This window comes from Rhipicephalus sanguineus, chromosome 7, assembly GCF_013339695.2.
Source record: "Rhipicephalus sanguineus isolate Rsan-2018 chromosome 7, BIME_Rsan_1.4, whole genome shotgun sequence".
Classification (NCBI taxonomy): domain Eukaryota; kingdom Metazoa; phylum Arthropoda; class Arachnida; order Ixodida; family Ixodidae; genus Rhipicephalus; species Rhipicephalus sanguineus.
In genome coordinates, this window is record NC_051182.1 from 34,896,668 (window position 1) to 34,913,013 (window position 16,346).

The 16,346-nt window shown below is 51.3% G+C and overlaps 1 protein-coding gene across 6 annotated transcripts in view; it reads right to left on the minus strand.

Moving 5' to 3' along the window:
• Window positions 1–6,424, minus strand: part of LOC119399394 (uncharacterized) — a 137,337-nt gene extending 130,913 nt beyond the window's left edge. For all 6 annotated transcript variants that reach the window (XM_037666210.2, XM_037666207.2, XM_049417680.1 and 3 more), the window contains exon 1: window positions 6,209–6,424. The gene's annotated coding sequence lies outside the window, so the exon portion shown is untranslated. The remainder of the gene's footprint in view (window positions 1–6,208) is intronic.
• Between the last annotated feature and the right edge of the window lie 9,922 nt (window positions 6,425–16,346).

The window sequence follows — 16,346 nt, forward strand, 5'->3', positions numbered from 1 at the left end:
TGGTCCATACAAATCGATGCCCACGCGCCCGAACGGACGGTTAGGGCAAGGTAATGGTTGTAGACCTGCTGGCAACACGTGCCTTGCAGGTTTTCGGCGTTGGCAATCGAGGCAGGAGCGAACGAACTTCTGCACGTAGCGGTACATCCCACGCCAGAAGTATCGTTGTCGAATGCGGTGGTAAGTTTTGGATACCCCAGAGTGCGCGCATTGCGGGTCGGAGTGGAAGGCCTCGCATATATCAGAACGCAGACTGCTGGGTATCACTAGTAGCCACTGGCGGCCGTCGGCGGTTTAATTGCGTCGGTGCAGGAGGTCGTCACGAACGGCGAAATGGTGGGCTTGACGACGTAACGCGCGAGTGGATGGTGTTGCCGTCGGATCAGTGAGCAAGTCTATCAGCGAGGTGATCCATTTATCCTTGCGCTGTTTGGTAGCGATGGTGTGAACGCTGATTGAAGCAACAGCTATGTGAGATACTGAGCAGGGGGCATTGTCGTCAGGCAAGGGAGAGCGCGAGAGGGCGTCGGCGTCAGCATGCTGGCGTCCGTTGCGGTACAGCACGCGGATGTCGTAGTCCTGCAGGCGAAGTGCCCAGCGGGCGAGACGGCCTGAGGGATCCTTCAATGACGACAGCCAGCATAGTGCATGATGGTCGGTGACGACATCAAATGGGCGACCATACAAATAAGGTCGAAACTTTGTAAGGGCCCATATGATCGCCAGGCACTCTTTTTCCGTGACTGAGTAATTGGTCTCGGCTCTGGTAAGCGTTCGGCTTGCGTATGCCACGACATATTCGGGGAACCCTGGTTTGCGTCGCGCAAGGACAGCGCCGAGGCCTACACCGCTGGCGTCCGTGTGTACCTCCGTAGGGGCCGTAGGGTCGTAGTGACGTAGTATGGGATGAGACGTCAACAAACGACGGAGCTTTGCGAACGCGTCGTCACACTCGGACGACCACGAATTTAGGGGTCCGTTACTTCCAAGGAGCTTCGTCAGCGGCGATATGATGGTGGCAAAGTTTCGTATGAAGCGTCGAAAGTATGAACACAGTCCGACGAAACTGCGCAGTTCTTTGACAGACGTAGGTTTGGGAAATTCGGCCACGGCCCGAAGCTTGGCCGGATCGGGAAGGATTCCGTCTTTGGACACGACGTAGCCGAGGAGTGTCAGCTGCCGTGCCGCAAATCGGCACTTCTTCAGATTCAGTTGGAGGCCGGCGTTGCTCAAACGTGTCAAAACATGCCGCAGACGTTGGAGATGCGTGGAGAAGTCCGGAGCGAAGACGACGACGTCGTCCAGGTAACACAGGCACGTGTGCCATTTCAAGTTACGCAGAACGGTGTCCATCATGCGCTCGAAGGTCGCGGGCGCATTACACAGACCGAACGGCATGACGTTGAACTCGTACAAGCCGTCGGGCGTGACAAAGGCTGTCTTTGGTCGAGCGTCATCAGCCATGGGTACTTGCCAGTACCCCGAGCGCAAATCGAGAGATGAAAAGAATTCTGCTCCTTGGAGGCTGTCAATCGCGTCGTCGATTCGCGGCAGTGGATAAACATCCTTGCGGGTGACCTTGTTGAGCCGTCGGTAGTCTACACAGAACCGCACAGAACCGTCCTTCTTCGTAACGAGAACAACAGGAGACGCCCATGGGCTGTCGGAGGGCCGAATTACATCGCGTCGAAGCATATCGTCCACTTGCTCGTTAATTACCCGGCGTTCTGTGGGAGACACGCGATATGGACGTTGCCGCAGTGGTGGTTGGGCGCCAGTGTCGATGCGATGCGTAACAGCGGACGTGCGGCCGAGGGAAGTTTGCCCGACATCGAAGAATGACGAAATTCATCCAACAAGCACAGAAGCTGCGAACGCTGGATCGACGTAAGGTTGTCAGCAATGGAGGGACCAAATACATCATTGGGTGACGAATCAGACGTGGAAACAGCACTGATGGTGCGGGAACTGGTACAGTGCGAGTCATCGGGTGCGTCCAGAACTTGTGCGTCTTCAACGGGTTCCACTTTACCGAGACATTCCCCTCGAACCAACGTAACAATGCACGGGGATGGGTTGGTAACAAAAATAGTGGTGCTGCCCTGAGTGACTCGCACGGTCGCAAAAGGTACCAGCAACCCTTTCCTAGTGCAGACGCGGGCAGATGGCGAAAGGAGTGCAGTGGTGTCGGAGAGACCGGCGCAGTAGACCGACACAGCCGTTGACGAATTTGGAGGCACTTTCGTATCGTCTTGGACGAGGATCTTGCTCATTGCCGATGGACTGTCTGTCGGCGTCAAATGTGAGAACGGTGAGAGTTCGATTTTGGCTGGTGCGCAACGAATTACGGCGTCGTGGCGGGAGAGGAAATCCCATCCCAAGATGACGTCGTGAGAGCATGCCGCAATTATGATGAACTCGACGTCGTACAGAACGTCCTGAATGACGACGCGAGCAGTGCATACTGCTGTGGGATGAATACTCTGGGAGCTCGCGGTACGAAGGGACATCCCAGAAAGTGGCGTCATCACTTTTCGAAGTAAGCGGCAAAGTTTTGCGTCCATAACGGATACAGCGGCTCCAGTATCGATAAGGGCCGATGCGCGAACACCGTCCACAAGCACGTCGATTACATTCGATGGACTTCGCTGAGGGCTTTCACAGTTCGATAGCGTCGCAGCCCTTGCCTCCTGGACTGCGACGACTAGTTTTCCTGCTCTCGTGCGACCGAACGAGGCCGCATGGGTGACAGTGACCGACGTCGGGGAGACGGAGAGCGGCGAGTAGCTGGAGGTGGGCGTGACGTCGGCGACATAGGTGGAGGTGGGTCGTAGAATGCACGGCTTGACTGGCTGGTGACAGGTGACGCGACTCGAGGCGGCTGCACGCGTTGACAATAACGTGCCACGTGACCGGCGTAACCGCAAGCAAAGCAGATGGGCCGGTTGTCGGGGGTGCGCCATCGGTTCGCCGGAGTAGGTCCCGCCCATGTCGCAGTACGTGATTGACGAGTCGGCTGCTGAAATGACTGCATAGTGGGCTGCAGTCGGGGCCGAGGGATGGCGTCAGCATATGTAGCCGGCACACCCGCCTCAAAGAACGGAGGTCTAGCGGCGGCTTCGGCGTAACTCATTGGGGCAGCCGCAGGAATTATTTGGGGCGTCCTGGCGACAACTTGAGCGTAACTCTGAGGCGCAGGAGCCGGAGGTTGCGGGTGGTACTCAGGCATGACCTCCACAATTTCCTGCTCAATCGCTCGGCGGAGAGGAGGAAGAAGGGTGGTCGACGACTGTTGAACGTGCGGCGGGTGGGCAAAGGCGAGGAGGGAGATCTGGCGTGCAATTTCCTCGCGCACGAATGACTTGACTTCTGCCAGCAACGCGGCCTGGTCAGATATTGCCGCCAAGCCAGCAAGCTCTGCGTCGCGTGATGGGGAGCGACGGGTCATCGAACGCTGCCGGCGGAGCTCCTCGTAGCTCTGGCACAGCGTTATGACCTCGGCCACTGTGCCAGGGTTTTTGGCGAGCAGCATGGTGAAGGCATCGTCGTCAATGCCTTTCATTACGTTCCGGATCTTGTCAGACTCAGACATGGTTCCGTTGGCCTTCTTACACAAGTCGAGGACGTCTTCGATATAACTTGTGAACGATTCACCGGCCTGCTGAGACCGCTCACGTAAGCGCTGTTCGGCTTGCAGCTTACGAACTGCTGGGCGGCCAAAAACGCTGATGACGGCGGTCTTGAAATCGGCCCAAGTCGCAAAATCGGACGCGTGGTTGTTGTACCACAAGCTTGCTACGCCCGCGAGGTAGAACACGAAGTTGCTTAACTTGCCGTCTTCGTCCCATTTGTTGGGGATGCTGACGCGCTCGTAAATTGCGAGCCAGTCCTCCACGTCGGTGCTATCGGCGCCAGTGAAGATAGGTGGGTCGCGTATACGGGGGACACCGGGACATGTGCTCGTTGCGAGAGGAGGCGTTTGCTGGGCGGCGTCTTGAGGCATGGTAGATGGCAAGGTACGGGATCGGAGCTCCAGGGGCATTGAATGGGAGCAGAGCACTCTCCACCAAATTGTTAAGGTGTTTAATAGACAGCACTCAACGACAATGAGTAATGGCGACAGTCACGGCAAGGCACGAACTCCCTGCGCGAGCGGCGTTCTTTCTTCAAGCAACCAAAGAGGATGACCCACTAGAAGGCGCTGGAGAGGGTAACCCATTACCATGTCCCAAGACTTCTCTACAATATATATATAATATATATGCGGGCTGTCCCAGCTAACTTGGTCCAAGGACAGTTCTACCTATTGTCTATTAGTGGTAGTCGTGTGCATATACAACCTGTATTTTTCATGAAAAAGTGCTAATTAATTAATTAGCTTTATTTAGTTAACTTTTTATCGTCGCTCGAATCGGTAAAATATTACCTTTATGTTGTACCTCGCCTCAAATAACCCGATAATCAAGCATTTATGTTTTGCTGAAATCTGCCTGATTGTTTTTCCCGAAAGAAAAAGACAAGCGCGAGGAACACGCCCAATCTGGAATAGACGCGCTTTCGGAAGCTGCTACTCGAGCGCTTCGCAGCGTTCATTGATTCATGCATGGCTACGTTCGTTTATTTTACAGGGCTTCACGCTAATTGATAGACGCGCATCAAAACACGCTGTTGACGCGTCCATCATCGAGTGTTAAGCCACGGCCGGTACATAAAAAAAAACTGTCTTTTTTATGTAGCGGCCGTGGTTAAGCCCTGCTCAATGCGGTGATGAACGAACGCAACCGTGTATCAAATAAATAATGTTTGGAAGTGCTTGAGTAGCGGTGCCCGAGCGCGCCTTTGTTTCACACTTGGCGTGGTTCGCGAAGTTTTGTTTTTTTCGGACAAAACAACCAGGCAGATTTCAGCAAAAAAAAAAAAGACATCGCTGATCCTCCTTTCATAGGAAGCGGTATAACAAGAAAGTGCAACGTGTCTTCACAGGGATAGCGTATATTGTGCATTGTTTAACCACACTGGCGAAGGAATGAATGTTATAGCAATAAATTGTAATGTCACGTGAGTAACGGCAAGAAACTGGAAACTTGCAGCGCGCTCTAAAGCAGAAAGGAAGCATGAAAATAACATCCACAGGACGAGGGCGAACTAACAACTGTCACAATTTTTACTTCTTTGTAGTCGAGCAGTGCGCTCCTTTCGAAAACGCAGCAGCTGAGACACCCCCTGTAGAGGCGCGCTCGCATCGGAACACGCGGGGCGACGACCTTTAAAGGGCGCCCTCTGCCGCTCTTCGAGCCATCTGGCTAGTGATAAGAAGAAAATGCTGGAGCCACCGAGCTCCGAGTACCACGAACGGTATATGGTGTATATAAATAGTTCACCGTTAGCAAGCTGATGAACGTATGCTTTGTGGCCGAGAGGTTTCGCACCACGCGCTGCGGAGCGAGGGGTTGTAGGTTCGATTCCCGGCAACGAACGTTTAGTTCTTTTTCTCTTTGCCATCAGTTAGTATATACTTTTCCCCGTCACATACGTGACGGAACTACGTCAGTGGAGCCGTGGTGGACCCTATCGTGTGAAAAATAAATGCTTGCTTCTGGGGTTGTGTGTGGGGAGGTACAACATAAAGTTATTTTACTGATTCGAGCAAGAACAAAAAAAAGTTGGCTAAATAAAGTTAATTGATTAATTAGCTCTTAATCATGAAAAAATACACGTTGTATGAGCACCCGACTGCCACTAATATACAACAGGCAGAACTTTCATAGAATGCATGTTTTTTTTTATCTTCGTCCAATTTAGATGAGACAGCCGCCATATGTGCGTGTGTGGACATGTGTGTACAACATGTCACTTCTTTCTCCTGCTATGTTTTCTACTCCCAATACCTGGCACACTTTCAAACAGACACATAGTGCTGAGCAGCATCGAAGATACATGTATCTTCGATGCTGTATCTTAGATACATGTATCTTAGATACCCTTTGGGTATCTTGTATCTGTATCGCGATACGTCTCGCAAGACGTATGTCACTAGTATCTGCATTTCCGATACATTGAATAATGTATCGTGTATCGTAAGATACAAGATACTGCGATCGCACCACCACCATACGAAACAACAAAAGTTGGCTGAACTACGTTTTCGAGCTCATACCGCTGCCACTAAGTCACCAGAATAAAATTAAAGGCAGTGACATTATTTTACCTTTCCGCCAAAGTTTTCCAGCGAGGACGCACGGAGCTCAGAGTGTCCCTATTGGTAGAGCCGACCCCGTGGTGGAGCTCGCGTCTTCTCGACAGAGAAGAGAGCGAACGTCTACGACCAGCCGACCTTTTGTCCTCTCGTTTTAGGAGCTTGCTGGTCAAGCTTCTTATGCTCGCGCCTTGTCCATGCGCGGCGTGCCCGCCGGCGGCTCACTACATCTCTGGTCCCACCAGGAGCGCAGCTGCGCTCTCTCCGGTGATTTGAAGAATGCTCACTAGATCGCGCCGCCACTCAAGGCGGCACACGCCGCGCTCGGCGCAAGCGCTAGTTAGGTGACTGCTCGAGGAGCGCCAGGGCCGCGCCTCTCGTTTGGCTCAAGTGAACACTCTTCGTTGCCGCTCCGCAGCACGAACGGCAGCAGCACGACGGGCTCGCAACGCAGCAGCATCTCTGGAAGATATCGCGTTGCCAATAACCAGCCAGCACATGATGTCACGTTACGCTCTCCGATGCGTATCGTACGACTACAAACGTCCCACCACCATCAGGGGCACATGTATCGATGTTGCCTTCTCGAACTTTCCATTGCGTCCTATCATCGATGATCCCTAGGCAACATACTTTACTGATCGTAAAGCAATCACCTTTGAAGGGGAACGAGTCCCCTAGCTCATCGAGGGGGGACGCCCTTCTTGTACTTTGTAAAAGAACAACTCTTGTGTATATGTAATGCATATAGCTCATTCATCATAAAGGAATCATCTTTAAAGGAAAACCAGTCCCCGAACTCATCGAGTGACGCCCCCTTCTTGAACTTGGTAAAAGAACATCTCTTGTGTATATATGTTTATAGTTCATCCAAATGTGTACATACTTCATCAAAATGTATATAGTGCATCCAACCGCAAATTAATAAACATTCGGTATGTAATGCGTATATAACAAAGTTGCCATGTCTATATATGGTGGTAGAGGAATGTGTACGGAGGATTCGCGGGTTACCCGATCATCTCCGAGCAAGCTCCTCTAACATGATTCACTTCGTAGATATGGCGGTGAATTTTTTTTCTTTTTAGTTGTGTCAGCCCCATTATGTTTGGCTCTTTGCCACTGTTTTCTGCCGCGTACTCCAATGCCTCAAGCTTCTTTCGCACGCATTCTGATGCCGCTGTAGCGTTGTTATCGAAGTGGCTCTTGCTTGGTGCTTCGTTAGGCAGAATGGTAGAATGAGGGGTTACTTTGCTTCTCGTGGCTTTCACACATCGGTGATATTGAAGGATCTCGTGGATGTAAGTTTGACTCACATGTAATGAGATCGACCTATATGAGAATAAGATTCTAACAGCTGTAGCACCACCGGTACCGATGCTGGATATAACTGAACAAGTACTCTCATAACAGACGCTATCTTGGCAAACAGACGCTATCTTGGCATACATCTCTTTTCTTTTATTCAAATATTGTTATAATAATTTTATTCTTAGCCAAAGTGCGTCTTTTGCAGTCCTTCTTTTCTATCCTATACAATTCATATCTCCACAGTGTTTTCTTTTGGCTCCTTACTGCAATATGTCTTTAACGAGGTGCCAATGCAAGCTTTCTACTATACTCTTTCCCTTAACTATCTGAGTCATTTCTGGTACTGTTTACGTACTTATACACCACTTGAATTGACTGTAATGTGAAGGTGATATAGGGAAGAAATGTGTAATAATCCTGGCGCGCCTGAAGTGTAGAGTAACGAAAATTTGGCTTACTACTACGTAATATAGCAAAATTGACTTTCCATTATACTAACCTAAATTATTAGGAGCCGTCTTGAATGCATCAACAAAGGTATTCGATAAACACTGTTATACCAAATGCGCCGTTTTGACAGCGAAGCTGTTTAAGCTAGACGTGATTTCTGCGGCCAGTCAAAAAACTATGATCAATTCGGGCAAATCCCACTACTTACCACTGGTCCACTAAAAATGTCGAAGGAAACAATTAGCCCAAGAAATGGTTATCATCACAGGTATATGCCACAGAAACTGGGAAGAAATTTCGGCGGTGTGCTACGGAGCTTTGTGCAGCTGTACAATACGTCTGAAACGTTTCTGGGCTACACATGTTCTTTGTCGCTTGCACCTGTCGGGTGTTGCGTTATTACGAAAACAGTAATACATTTACGGGCAAGGTATTTGCACCATTGTGCGGGGGCTTCTCATTGAAGTTCTTGTTAATTAGATGGCAACTTGCCAGCTGGTCAGCAAGGAGAGCAGCGAGTCCCATCAATTACAAAAGCGACTAGCAAAAACCGTTGCCAGCGAAGAGTATAAAGAGTTGTCATTTTAAGCAGGTAAAGCAACACCAATAAGTTGTTTCCGAATGAAACTAATACACCTTGAGGAACAAATAGAAAACTGTTAAGGTACTAACAAATATTCCATTCCAATGAAACAAAGTTGGTGGTAGTTAAAAATTTTCTTGCGAATAGTCTTGCGCTAAGGGGTTTAGTGCTGCATTATATAGATGTATAATAACATGTTTCAGAACGTATCGAAGTATCTTAAGAAACAATTGCAACGTATCGTATCGGAGACAATCAGTGTTGTATCTGTATCTCACACACTTCTTGCTTTAGTACGTTGTATCGTACCGCGATAGAATTTCAAAGTATCTTTACCCAGCCCTGCAGGCGCATCATTGAAGGATTTTTGTCACAAATAATTCAGAAGCGCGTGCAATCCGAGTCTCATCTGAAGATGATCTAGACAAGATTGTTTAAACGCTTACTATACCCATATTCGCTTTGGGAGAGTTCGGCGCTCTTTTGATCTCGCCGCCAGTCTGGGAACTGCTGCACTACAGTCTGGCAACAGCGCGCTTCCGCGCCGCCGACGCCATTTCGTGCCGAGGTTTCTCGTGATGCTGTACCCGTGACGTCGCTGTCGGCATTTATGCTTCCTCTGTGACCGACCTGTACGCGTTACAAAATCTTGTACGCGTTACAAAATAAACACGGAGGCGTGGCAGTACATCCAGCCGCACGCGAATGGCCCATTTGAACCGCGACAGACGTCACGGCTCTGCATTGACCAATCGCGTGCGGTCACGTGCGGCTGGATGTACTGCCACGCCTCCGTGTTTATTTTGTAACGCGTACAAGATCGCACCACTGGTGTGTCTTTGCTGCTGTTCGTGCACGTGTCGGCTGCGTGGAACATCGTGGACTTGCACGGACGTCGCAATGGGGGCTTGCAGCGCAGTAGGCTGCTCTAAAGGCTCTGTTATACTCCGACGTGCGTTCGCGTCAGCTCGCGGCGGCGGGAGTTGGCGACGCTAGGTTCGTCACGTTACGTTGACGCGAAAACAGAGCACTCTATACTCCCACTTGCGCGACGCACTACGTCGCCTTGACGCATGCGCAACTGAGCGCACTCGGCGTCCCTTCTTCACGTAGACACACAGACGCAGTTCAGTCTGGATAACGTCGCCGGCGTGGAATGCAGCACGTCGCATCTCGCGCCGGCTGCAGCCGGGGCGCGTTGACCGACGCTGGACGCGTCAGTCGCATCGCGCGTTGGCCTATAGAGTGCTGCACGTTTGTTAGCGTAGCGTCACTGTGCCGAGCGTGCGCGCGCGTCGACGTTACGCTGGAGTATATTAACTCGCTGAAGAAAGGGTTCGCCAGAGACGGAGCGTTGCGGGCGCACGCCAACGCGAGCTTACAGTGCCGCGGCACAAAATGGCGGACAGCGCCGCCGCTAAATTTGGATGGTTGTTGGCTCCGCCCCTCCGCCGAACTCTCCGAAGCAATATACGGCTCTGACTATACCCATTGCCTTTTTTTTACTTTTTCGTGGTTCGATGAACAAGTCGATACATCGCAATGCTATGTATTCAAAGAATTTCGTTGAAGACTCCCACTTCATTTCTGAACGTAATTGTTTCTTTTATCATATTAATGCACAGTGTAAGATGAACAAGGGCGCGGGAATTGAAAAATAATTAGTACACCTCGACTATGACTTCGAAATTATGAGTTTCTCGGAGACTGACGGGAGATCACCAGGGGGCGCCGACTAGTGCAAAAGTTCGAACATCGGCTCCTGCTTGTTTCAATGATTTCAGTCCAATAGTTTCTCTGCCTTATGCTACCTCTTGTGGTACTGACGCGGCAGGTTACGAAGTTCACGTGGATACCAAAGTTTCGTCTGTGAGTGGTCCCTTTGCTGGATTCTCAAGTCTTTTCGTCCAGACAATGCCGCTAGGCCACTAGGCCTAACCGGCTAGGCCTACTTCTCCGTCGAAGGCGCGGCAGAGGAGCGTCTCCCCCGCGCAGCCGTGCCTGTTCTTTCCAAGATGTCCATGCAAGTCACCGTGGAGGGGGAGGATATCACTCCTGAAGAGTGCATGCAGTCCGGGTGGACTACGGTCATTTCAAAACGCAAAACGCAAGGAACTCCCGCGCAGGGTGGGCAGACGCGCTCGGCACAACGCGGAGGCGGAATCGGCGGGGTACGCACTCCCGCCGGCGTGAAAAAATTCCACAGCATATCTACGGGGTGAATGATGATGAGTGGGGCGAAGCTCTCGTACGGCAGGATCTTGGCGGCGGCGTCGCGCAGCTTCACGCCAGCAGGTCATCAACCACGTGAGATCGGGCCGGTTTATACTAAAGGGTCGATGAGAGTCATGGCGACTTGCAGCTCATTTTAATTTTACATGTACGCTGTGAATTTTTATTGTTTAATCACGCACAGGAGAAATCTCACCAGGCACTACCTTGGAGGTAAACAATGGCTGCTAATGGGGAATGAGAGACAGAAGAAGTCGGCTTTTAGCTAACACTTACACTTCTACTTCTACTAACGTTTCCTACTGGAACATGCCAATGGCTGCTAATGGGGAACGAGAGACAGAAGAAGTCGGCTTTTAGTTAACGCGCACGCTGCGAATTTTTTATTGTTCAACAACGCACAGAAGAAATCTTCCACCGGCACCACCTTGGAGGTCAAGATCTGGTACTAGCGTTAAGACTGGTTACACACTACGACGGGGACGAACGGGTGCCGCTTTAAGGAGCTTCGCCCCTAAAAGCGTAGCATCGCTGCGTCCAGGCTCCCCCCTCTGCCGAGAGAGAACTACAGGATCATAGTTAGGCCCAGGGGAGGCCTAAATGTGAAGAACGTGAGTCAAATCAAGGTGGCCCATGCTCTCGCGTCGGCGGCGCAGCTTGCTCCGGCCGAAATCGCCAATGATATTGTGTGTTCCAACGTCATGCAAAATATTTTCGTCGTGAGTACGCCGGAAGAGAAGAACGCACGGGCATACTTGAAAGTTGAGTTAATCACAGTTGGAGGGGCAAACAACGAAGTCGGCTCCTATTTGGCGGCGCCGAACAACACATGTAAGGGCGTCGTCAAGGGCGTCGAGCTCAACTTCAGCGAAGAAGAGATCACAGGCATGATTGTACAACCTAGGAATCCGACGGCCCTGGAGGTCAAGCGCATCAGGAACACCACTACGGTCGTTGTCCTCTTTGATGGACTAAAGGTACCCAACTACGTCGTGTGTGGACCAAGCATTCTTCGATGCACACTTTACCGTGGACAAACGGACGTATGCTACGCCTGCGGCAGACTGGGACACAGGGCCGATGTTTGTCCAACACCCGAACACACGATCTGCAGGGGATGCGGCATTGAATCCCCGACCGAAGACCACGTCTGTGCACCAGAATGCGCCCTGTGTGGGGGCCCTCATCCCACGGCGGACAAGTCATGTAAGCAGCGATTTCATATGCCGTACATCGTTCCCAGAAGAAGGAGGGAGCGCCGGAAAGTCAAGTCACCTGCGTCGCCCATAAGAGAACGAGCCCAGAGCAGGTCATCCTCGAGGGGACGCTCCGAGACGCCATGATCCCGTTCCAAGAGCCGCTCGAGTTCCAGAGGCCGTTGCCGCTCCAGGGGGCCGCCAACTGTGCGTATCCCTGAGCCACCTGCGCCTGGGCCGACCGAATGGGCCGATCGAGTCAAGGGAACAGCGTCAAGGGTAAGGAGGGCTTCATCACCACCGCCAGAGCATAGCGCGGCTAGGTTGTTACAGCTAGAACGCGAGAACGCTTCGCTCAGGAACGCTTTAGAGTAGCTGAGGGCTGAGATGGACGAGATGAAGAGGGCTGGTCAGGGACAACCGGTTCAACGCCCTCTGCCACCTGCAACCGAAAGAGCCGAAACGCGAATAGAAACGCTGATGGAAATACCTGCGGAGGCGCCTGCGCCCCGGCGTCCCGCCAAAAAAATAGCGCTGTCCCAACCCATAGTAGATGAGGGCATCGACGAGCTCAGAGCAGAGTTAAGAGGATTCCAGTCTGAATTGAGGGACGCGCTCAAAGCCCTCAGCGAAGCGGTCTCTGCCATGAACGCGAGAGTCGATTCAGTCGAGTCTAAAATAACGATCACGGATCAGCTGTCCGGTTCTGTCGTGCGCACCGCCTCTCCATCAGTAGGCAGCTCCACAGCCCGGGCGTTCCAAAATTCACCGCATCTGGCGTCTGATCACGGCGTGTCGGATGACAGGCTAATCGACGGCCGCAACCATGGCGGGTCACGATAGTAAAATAGTTGTTTGGCTGTGGAACTGTTGCGGCTCCCAACGTAAAAAGGCAGTCCTGCAGCAGTTTGTCAGATCCCATCCTAATAGCCCTCACATCATTTTACTACAGGAGACACTGGCTGACTCAGTCTCTCTTTCGGGATACGAGTCTCATTCGATATACGGACAGGGCAAAAGAGGTATCTGTACGCTGGTATCAAAAAAGCGCACCTTCGTCGTACACAATTTATTTATGGACCACAGTAAAACAGAGCACTCGCTAATCGAGCTCATTCCTAGCGGCCAGCTCAGGAGTAGCCTTTTTATTCTTCACATTTACAGCTCCCCACGAGATATGAGGCAGCGTTTTACGTCTCTCAATTCCAAGGCGGTACGCAAGGCGGCAGGTTCTCCGCTTGTAGTGGCTGGTGATTTCAATGCTCCGCATCATGAGTGGGGATACTACCGCGTTACGGCGAAGGGGGCGAACCTCTGGCGGGCGGCGTCCAACTACGGTCTCACCCTGGTCACGGACCCGTCCTTTCCAACTAGGATTGGAAACTCGTGCAGCAGGGATACCACGCCGGACCTTACTTTCGCCGCAAACGTCGGGAACGCCGCGTGGTGTAATCTTAATAAGACCTTGGACAGTGATCGCTGCGTGCTGGCCACGTCATTGGTGGTGCGTAAGAGGTCGCCGAAGGAGTTTACGATTACTGACTGGGATATTTTCCGTAAAATCAGGGAGGAGAGGCAAGCCGAAAAACCCACTTCTCTAGATAGTTGGGTAGCGCAGCTTAAGGAGGATGTACAGTCGGCCACCAAGTCCGTTGCCACCCACATGAATGTTGACAGGATGGACAGCCGACTGGCACACCTTCTGGAGGCTAAAGGGGCCCTCCTGGCTAGATGGAAAGGTCAGCGGCTGAACCGCAGACTACAAAAAAAGTTTCTAGAGTCGCTCGCCAAAAGATATCTACCTTTAGCCACTGCGCATGATGTGGTCTATCCGCCTTACAAGGGCCCTCCAATGGTCATTTTGGACGAGCCCTTTGGCGTCCCTGAGGTGAAGGAGGTCCTCGAAGGCCTCAATGGTCGTTCTGCTCCGGGTCCGGACGGCATCTCGAACAGACCTCTTCGTAACTTGTGTAATAAAACTTCACTTATTAAATGAACACAAGAGACTCCATCTTCTTCTATCGAACTTCTTCTTTTTTTTCTTCTCCCCCCCCCTGCCCCTTGTCTTGTTTCGACTTCTTCTTCTAGGTATAGGCCTCTCGGCTTGCTTCATTCCCCCCAGCATGGTTTACATCCCTCCTGGGATGATACTTGAATATATTTCCAATGGCAGCGGATTCCACGGTGTCATTAGGACCCATGTACCATATGGTCTTCAAGTGTCCTTAATGACTCGCCGTCTTTATAACGCGAATAGGGCCCTTGTAGGCTGCGTTGAGACTCGGTCCTCTTTTCACCAGCACTAAGTCACCGACCTCGAGATCTGGTAATGCTGTATTTTGTCGCTTGTCGAAATTTCTCTTCATTCTTTCACGGTACCTTAATACACTTTCTTTTGATCTTGCCGCTTCTTGGAGGTTTATGTTCTTGTCAATGCCAAGGCTTACGTCCGCAGGCAGATATGTTGGTCTCCCAGTTGCAGCAAATAGAGGCGTACATCCCAGTCCGGTTGTGTATGAACGGTTGTGGTGAATGAATGAATGAAAAACTTTATTGGTGCAAAGAAATTCTCCCGGCGAAGGTGGAGCCCTCAGTCCAGGGCCCCTGTGGCCTTTGCCATCTTGCGCGCTCTGTCGATCAGCTTGAGCTGTTCTTCAGGCTTCGAGCAGGACAGCGCAGCCTCCCACTGCTCCGGTGTTGGTGTGTTGTTTATTGGCACATCCTTTGAGTGTTGGCAGGCCCATGTAACATGATAAAGTGTTGCATGTTCCCCGCATAGCGGGCATTTGTTGTCGTATGTAGTCGGATAGATTTTGTTAAGTAGACTGAGATTTGGGTATGTATTAGTCTGCAGCTGTCTCCAGGCAACCGACTGCTCTTTACTGAGGTCTTTGTGGGGAGGAGGGTAAATCCTCCTCAGGGCTCTTTGATGTTCTAGAATTGCCCCATAGCGTATAGTGACTGTGTTTGGTTCCCCGTCGTTGTGCGCCCCCCGGTTGGCGTATGCTCGGGCGTTGGCGTCAGCACGCTGGTTCCCAGTCACAGTTTCATGGCCTGGTGTCCACGTAATGGAGCAGCACGAAAAGGTTATTTTTCTCGCCTTGAGTATGCGGATGGCAGCAGTGGATACGCGTCCGCTGCTGTATCGTCTGCACGCTTCTTGCGAGTCCGTAACTATTTCCGCAGTGGATTCTTTGCCCTGGTGCGTGATGGCGAGAGCGATCGCTACTTCCTCAGCCTCGAGGATGTTATTGCTTTTGATCGAAGCGCTATTGACTTCCCTAAGCTGGTGGTCAACAACGCTCACTACCGCCCCGGAGTGTTCTCTGTATGTGGTTGCGTCAACGTACAGTATATTTGTTCTCCCTGTGAAATTTCTTTCGTGTGCTTCTGATCTTGCCTTTCTTCTGGCCTTATGTATTTTCGGATGCATGTTTCTAGGTAATGGGCTGACCTCAATGATCTGGCGAATGTCCTTCGGTATACTCTCTGTATTGTTAATTTCTCGGCAAGCATCCCTCATGCCCAGTATCTGCAGCGTGTACCTGCCCGTTGAAGTCAGCATGAGTCTCATTTTCTGCGCAAGCAGGTGCGCCTCGATGTGTTCTTGAACTGTGTTGTTTATGCCCAGTTTAAGGAATTTTTCCGTCGAGGTGTTGACTGGTAGTCCGAGGGCGCATTTGTAGGCTTTCCTAAGGATTGCCTCTAATTGTTCCTTTTCCTGTTGGAGCGGTGTTTGGTAGGGTGCACTGTATACAATCCTACTGACCACGAGAGCCTGTACAAGCCTACACGTGTCCTCCTCCTTCTTACCTCGTCTTCTGTTCGAGATTCTGGCGATCATCCTCGTAATCTGCGCTGTCGTGTTTGAGAGCTGTCTGATGGTGTGGTCTATACGACAGTTACTTTGTATCCACATGCCTAGGATCTTAATTTGGGATACTTCCGGAATCTTCTTCCCCCCTATGTAGATGTCTATGGAGTTTTGCAGATTCTATCCTCTTCTGTAGACTCTGAGAACCTCGGATTTCTCCGGGGAGCAGTCAAGTCCGCATTGTCGGATGTAGTCGTGGACCGTATCTGCGGCGCATTGCAGAAGGTCTTGTTTTTGTCCTAAGGATCCCCTTGTTACCCAGATTGTCACATCGTCTGCGTAGATGGCATGTCTGAGTCCTTCAATTTTTTCGAGGTGCCGTGCTAAGCCGATCATAACGACGTTAAAAAGCATAGGGGATATCACAGAGCCTTGTGGTGTTCCCTTTTTGGGCCTGTTGAACGTGTCAGTCCGGATGCCTCCTATACCAGTCGTGGCGGTTCTGTTACTGAGGAAAGCTTTGACGTAGTTGTGTATTCTTTGTCCGCAACTTAACTTGCTGAG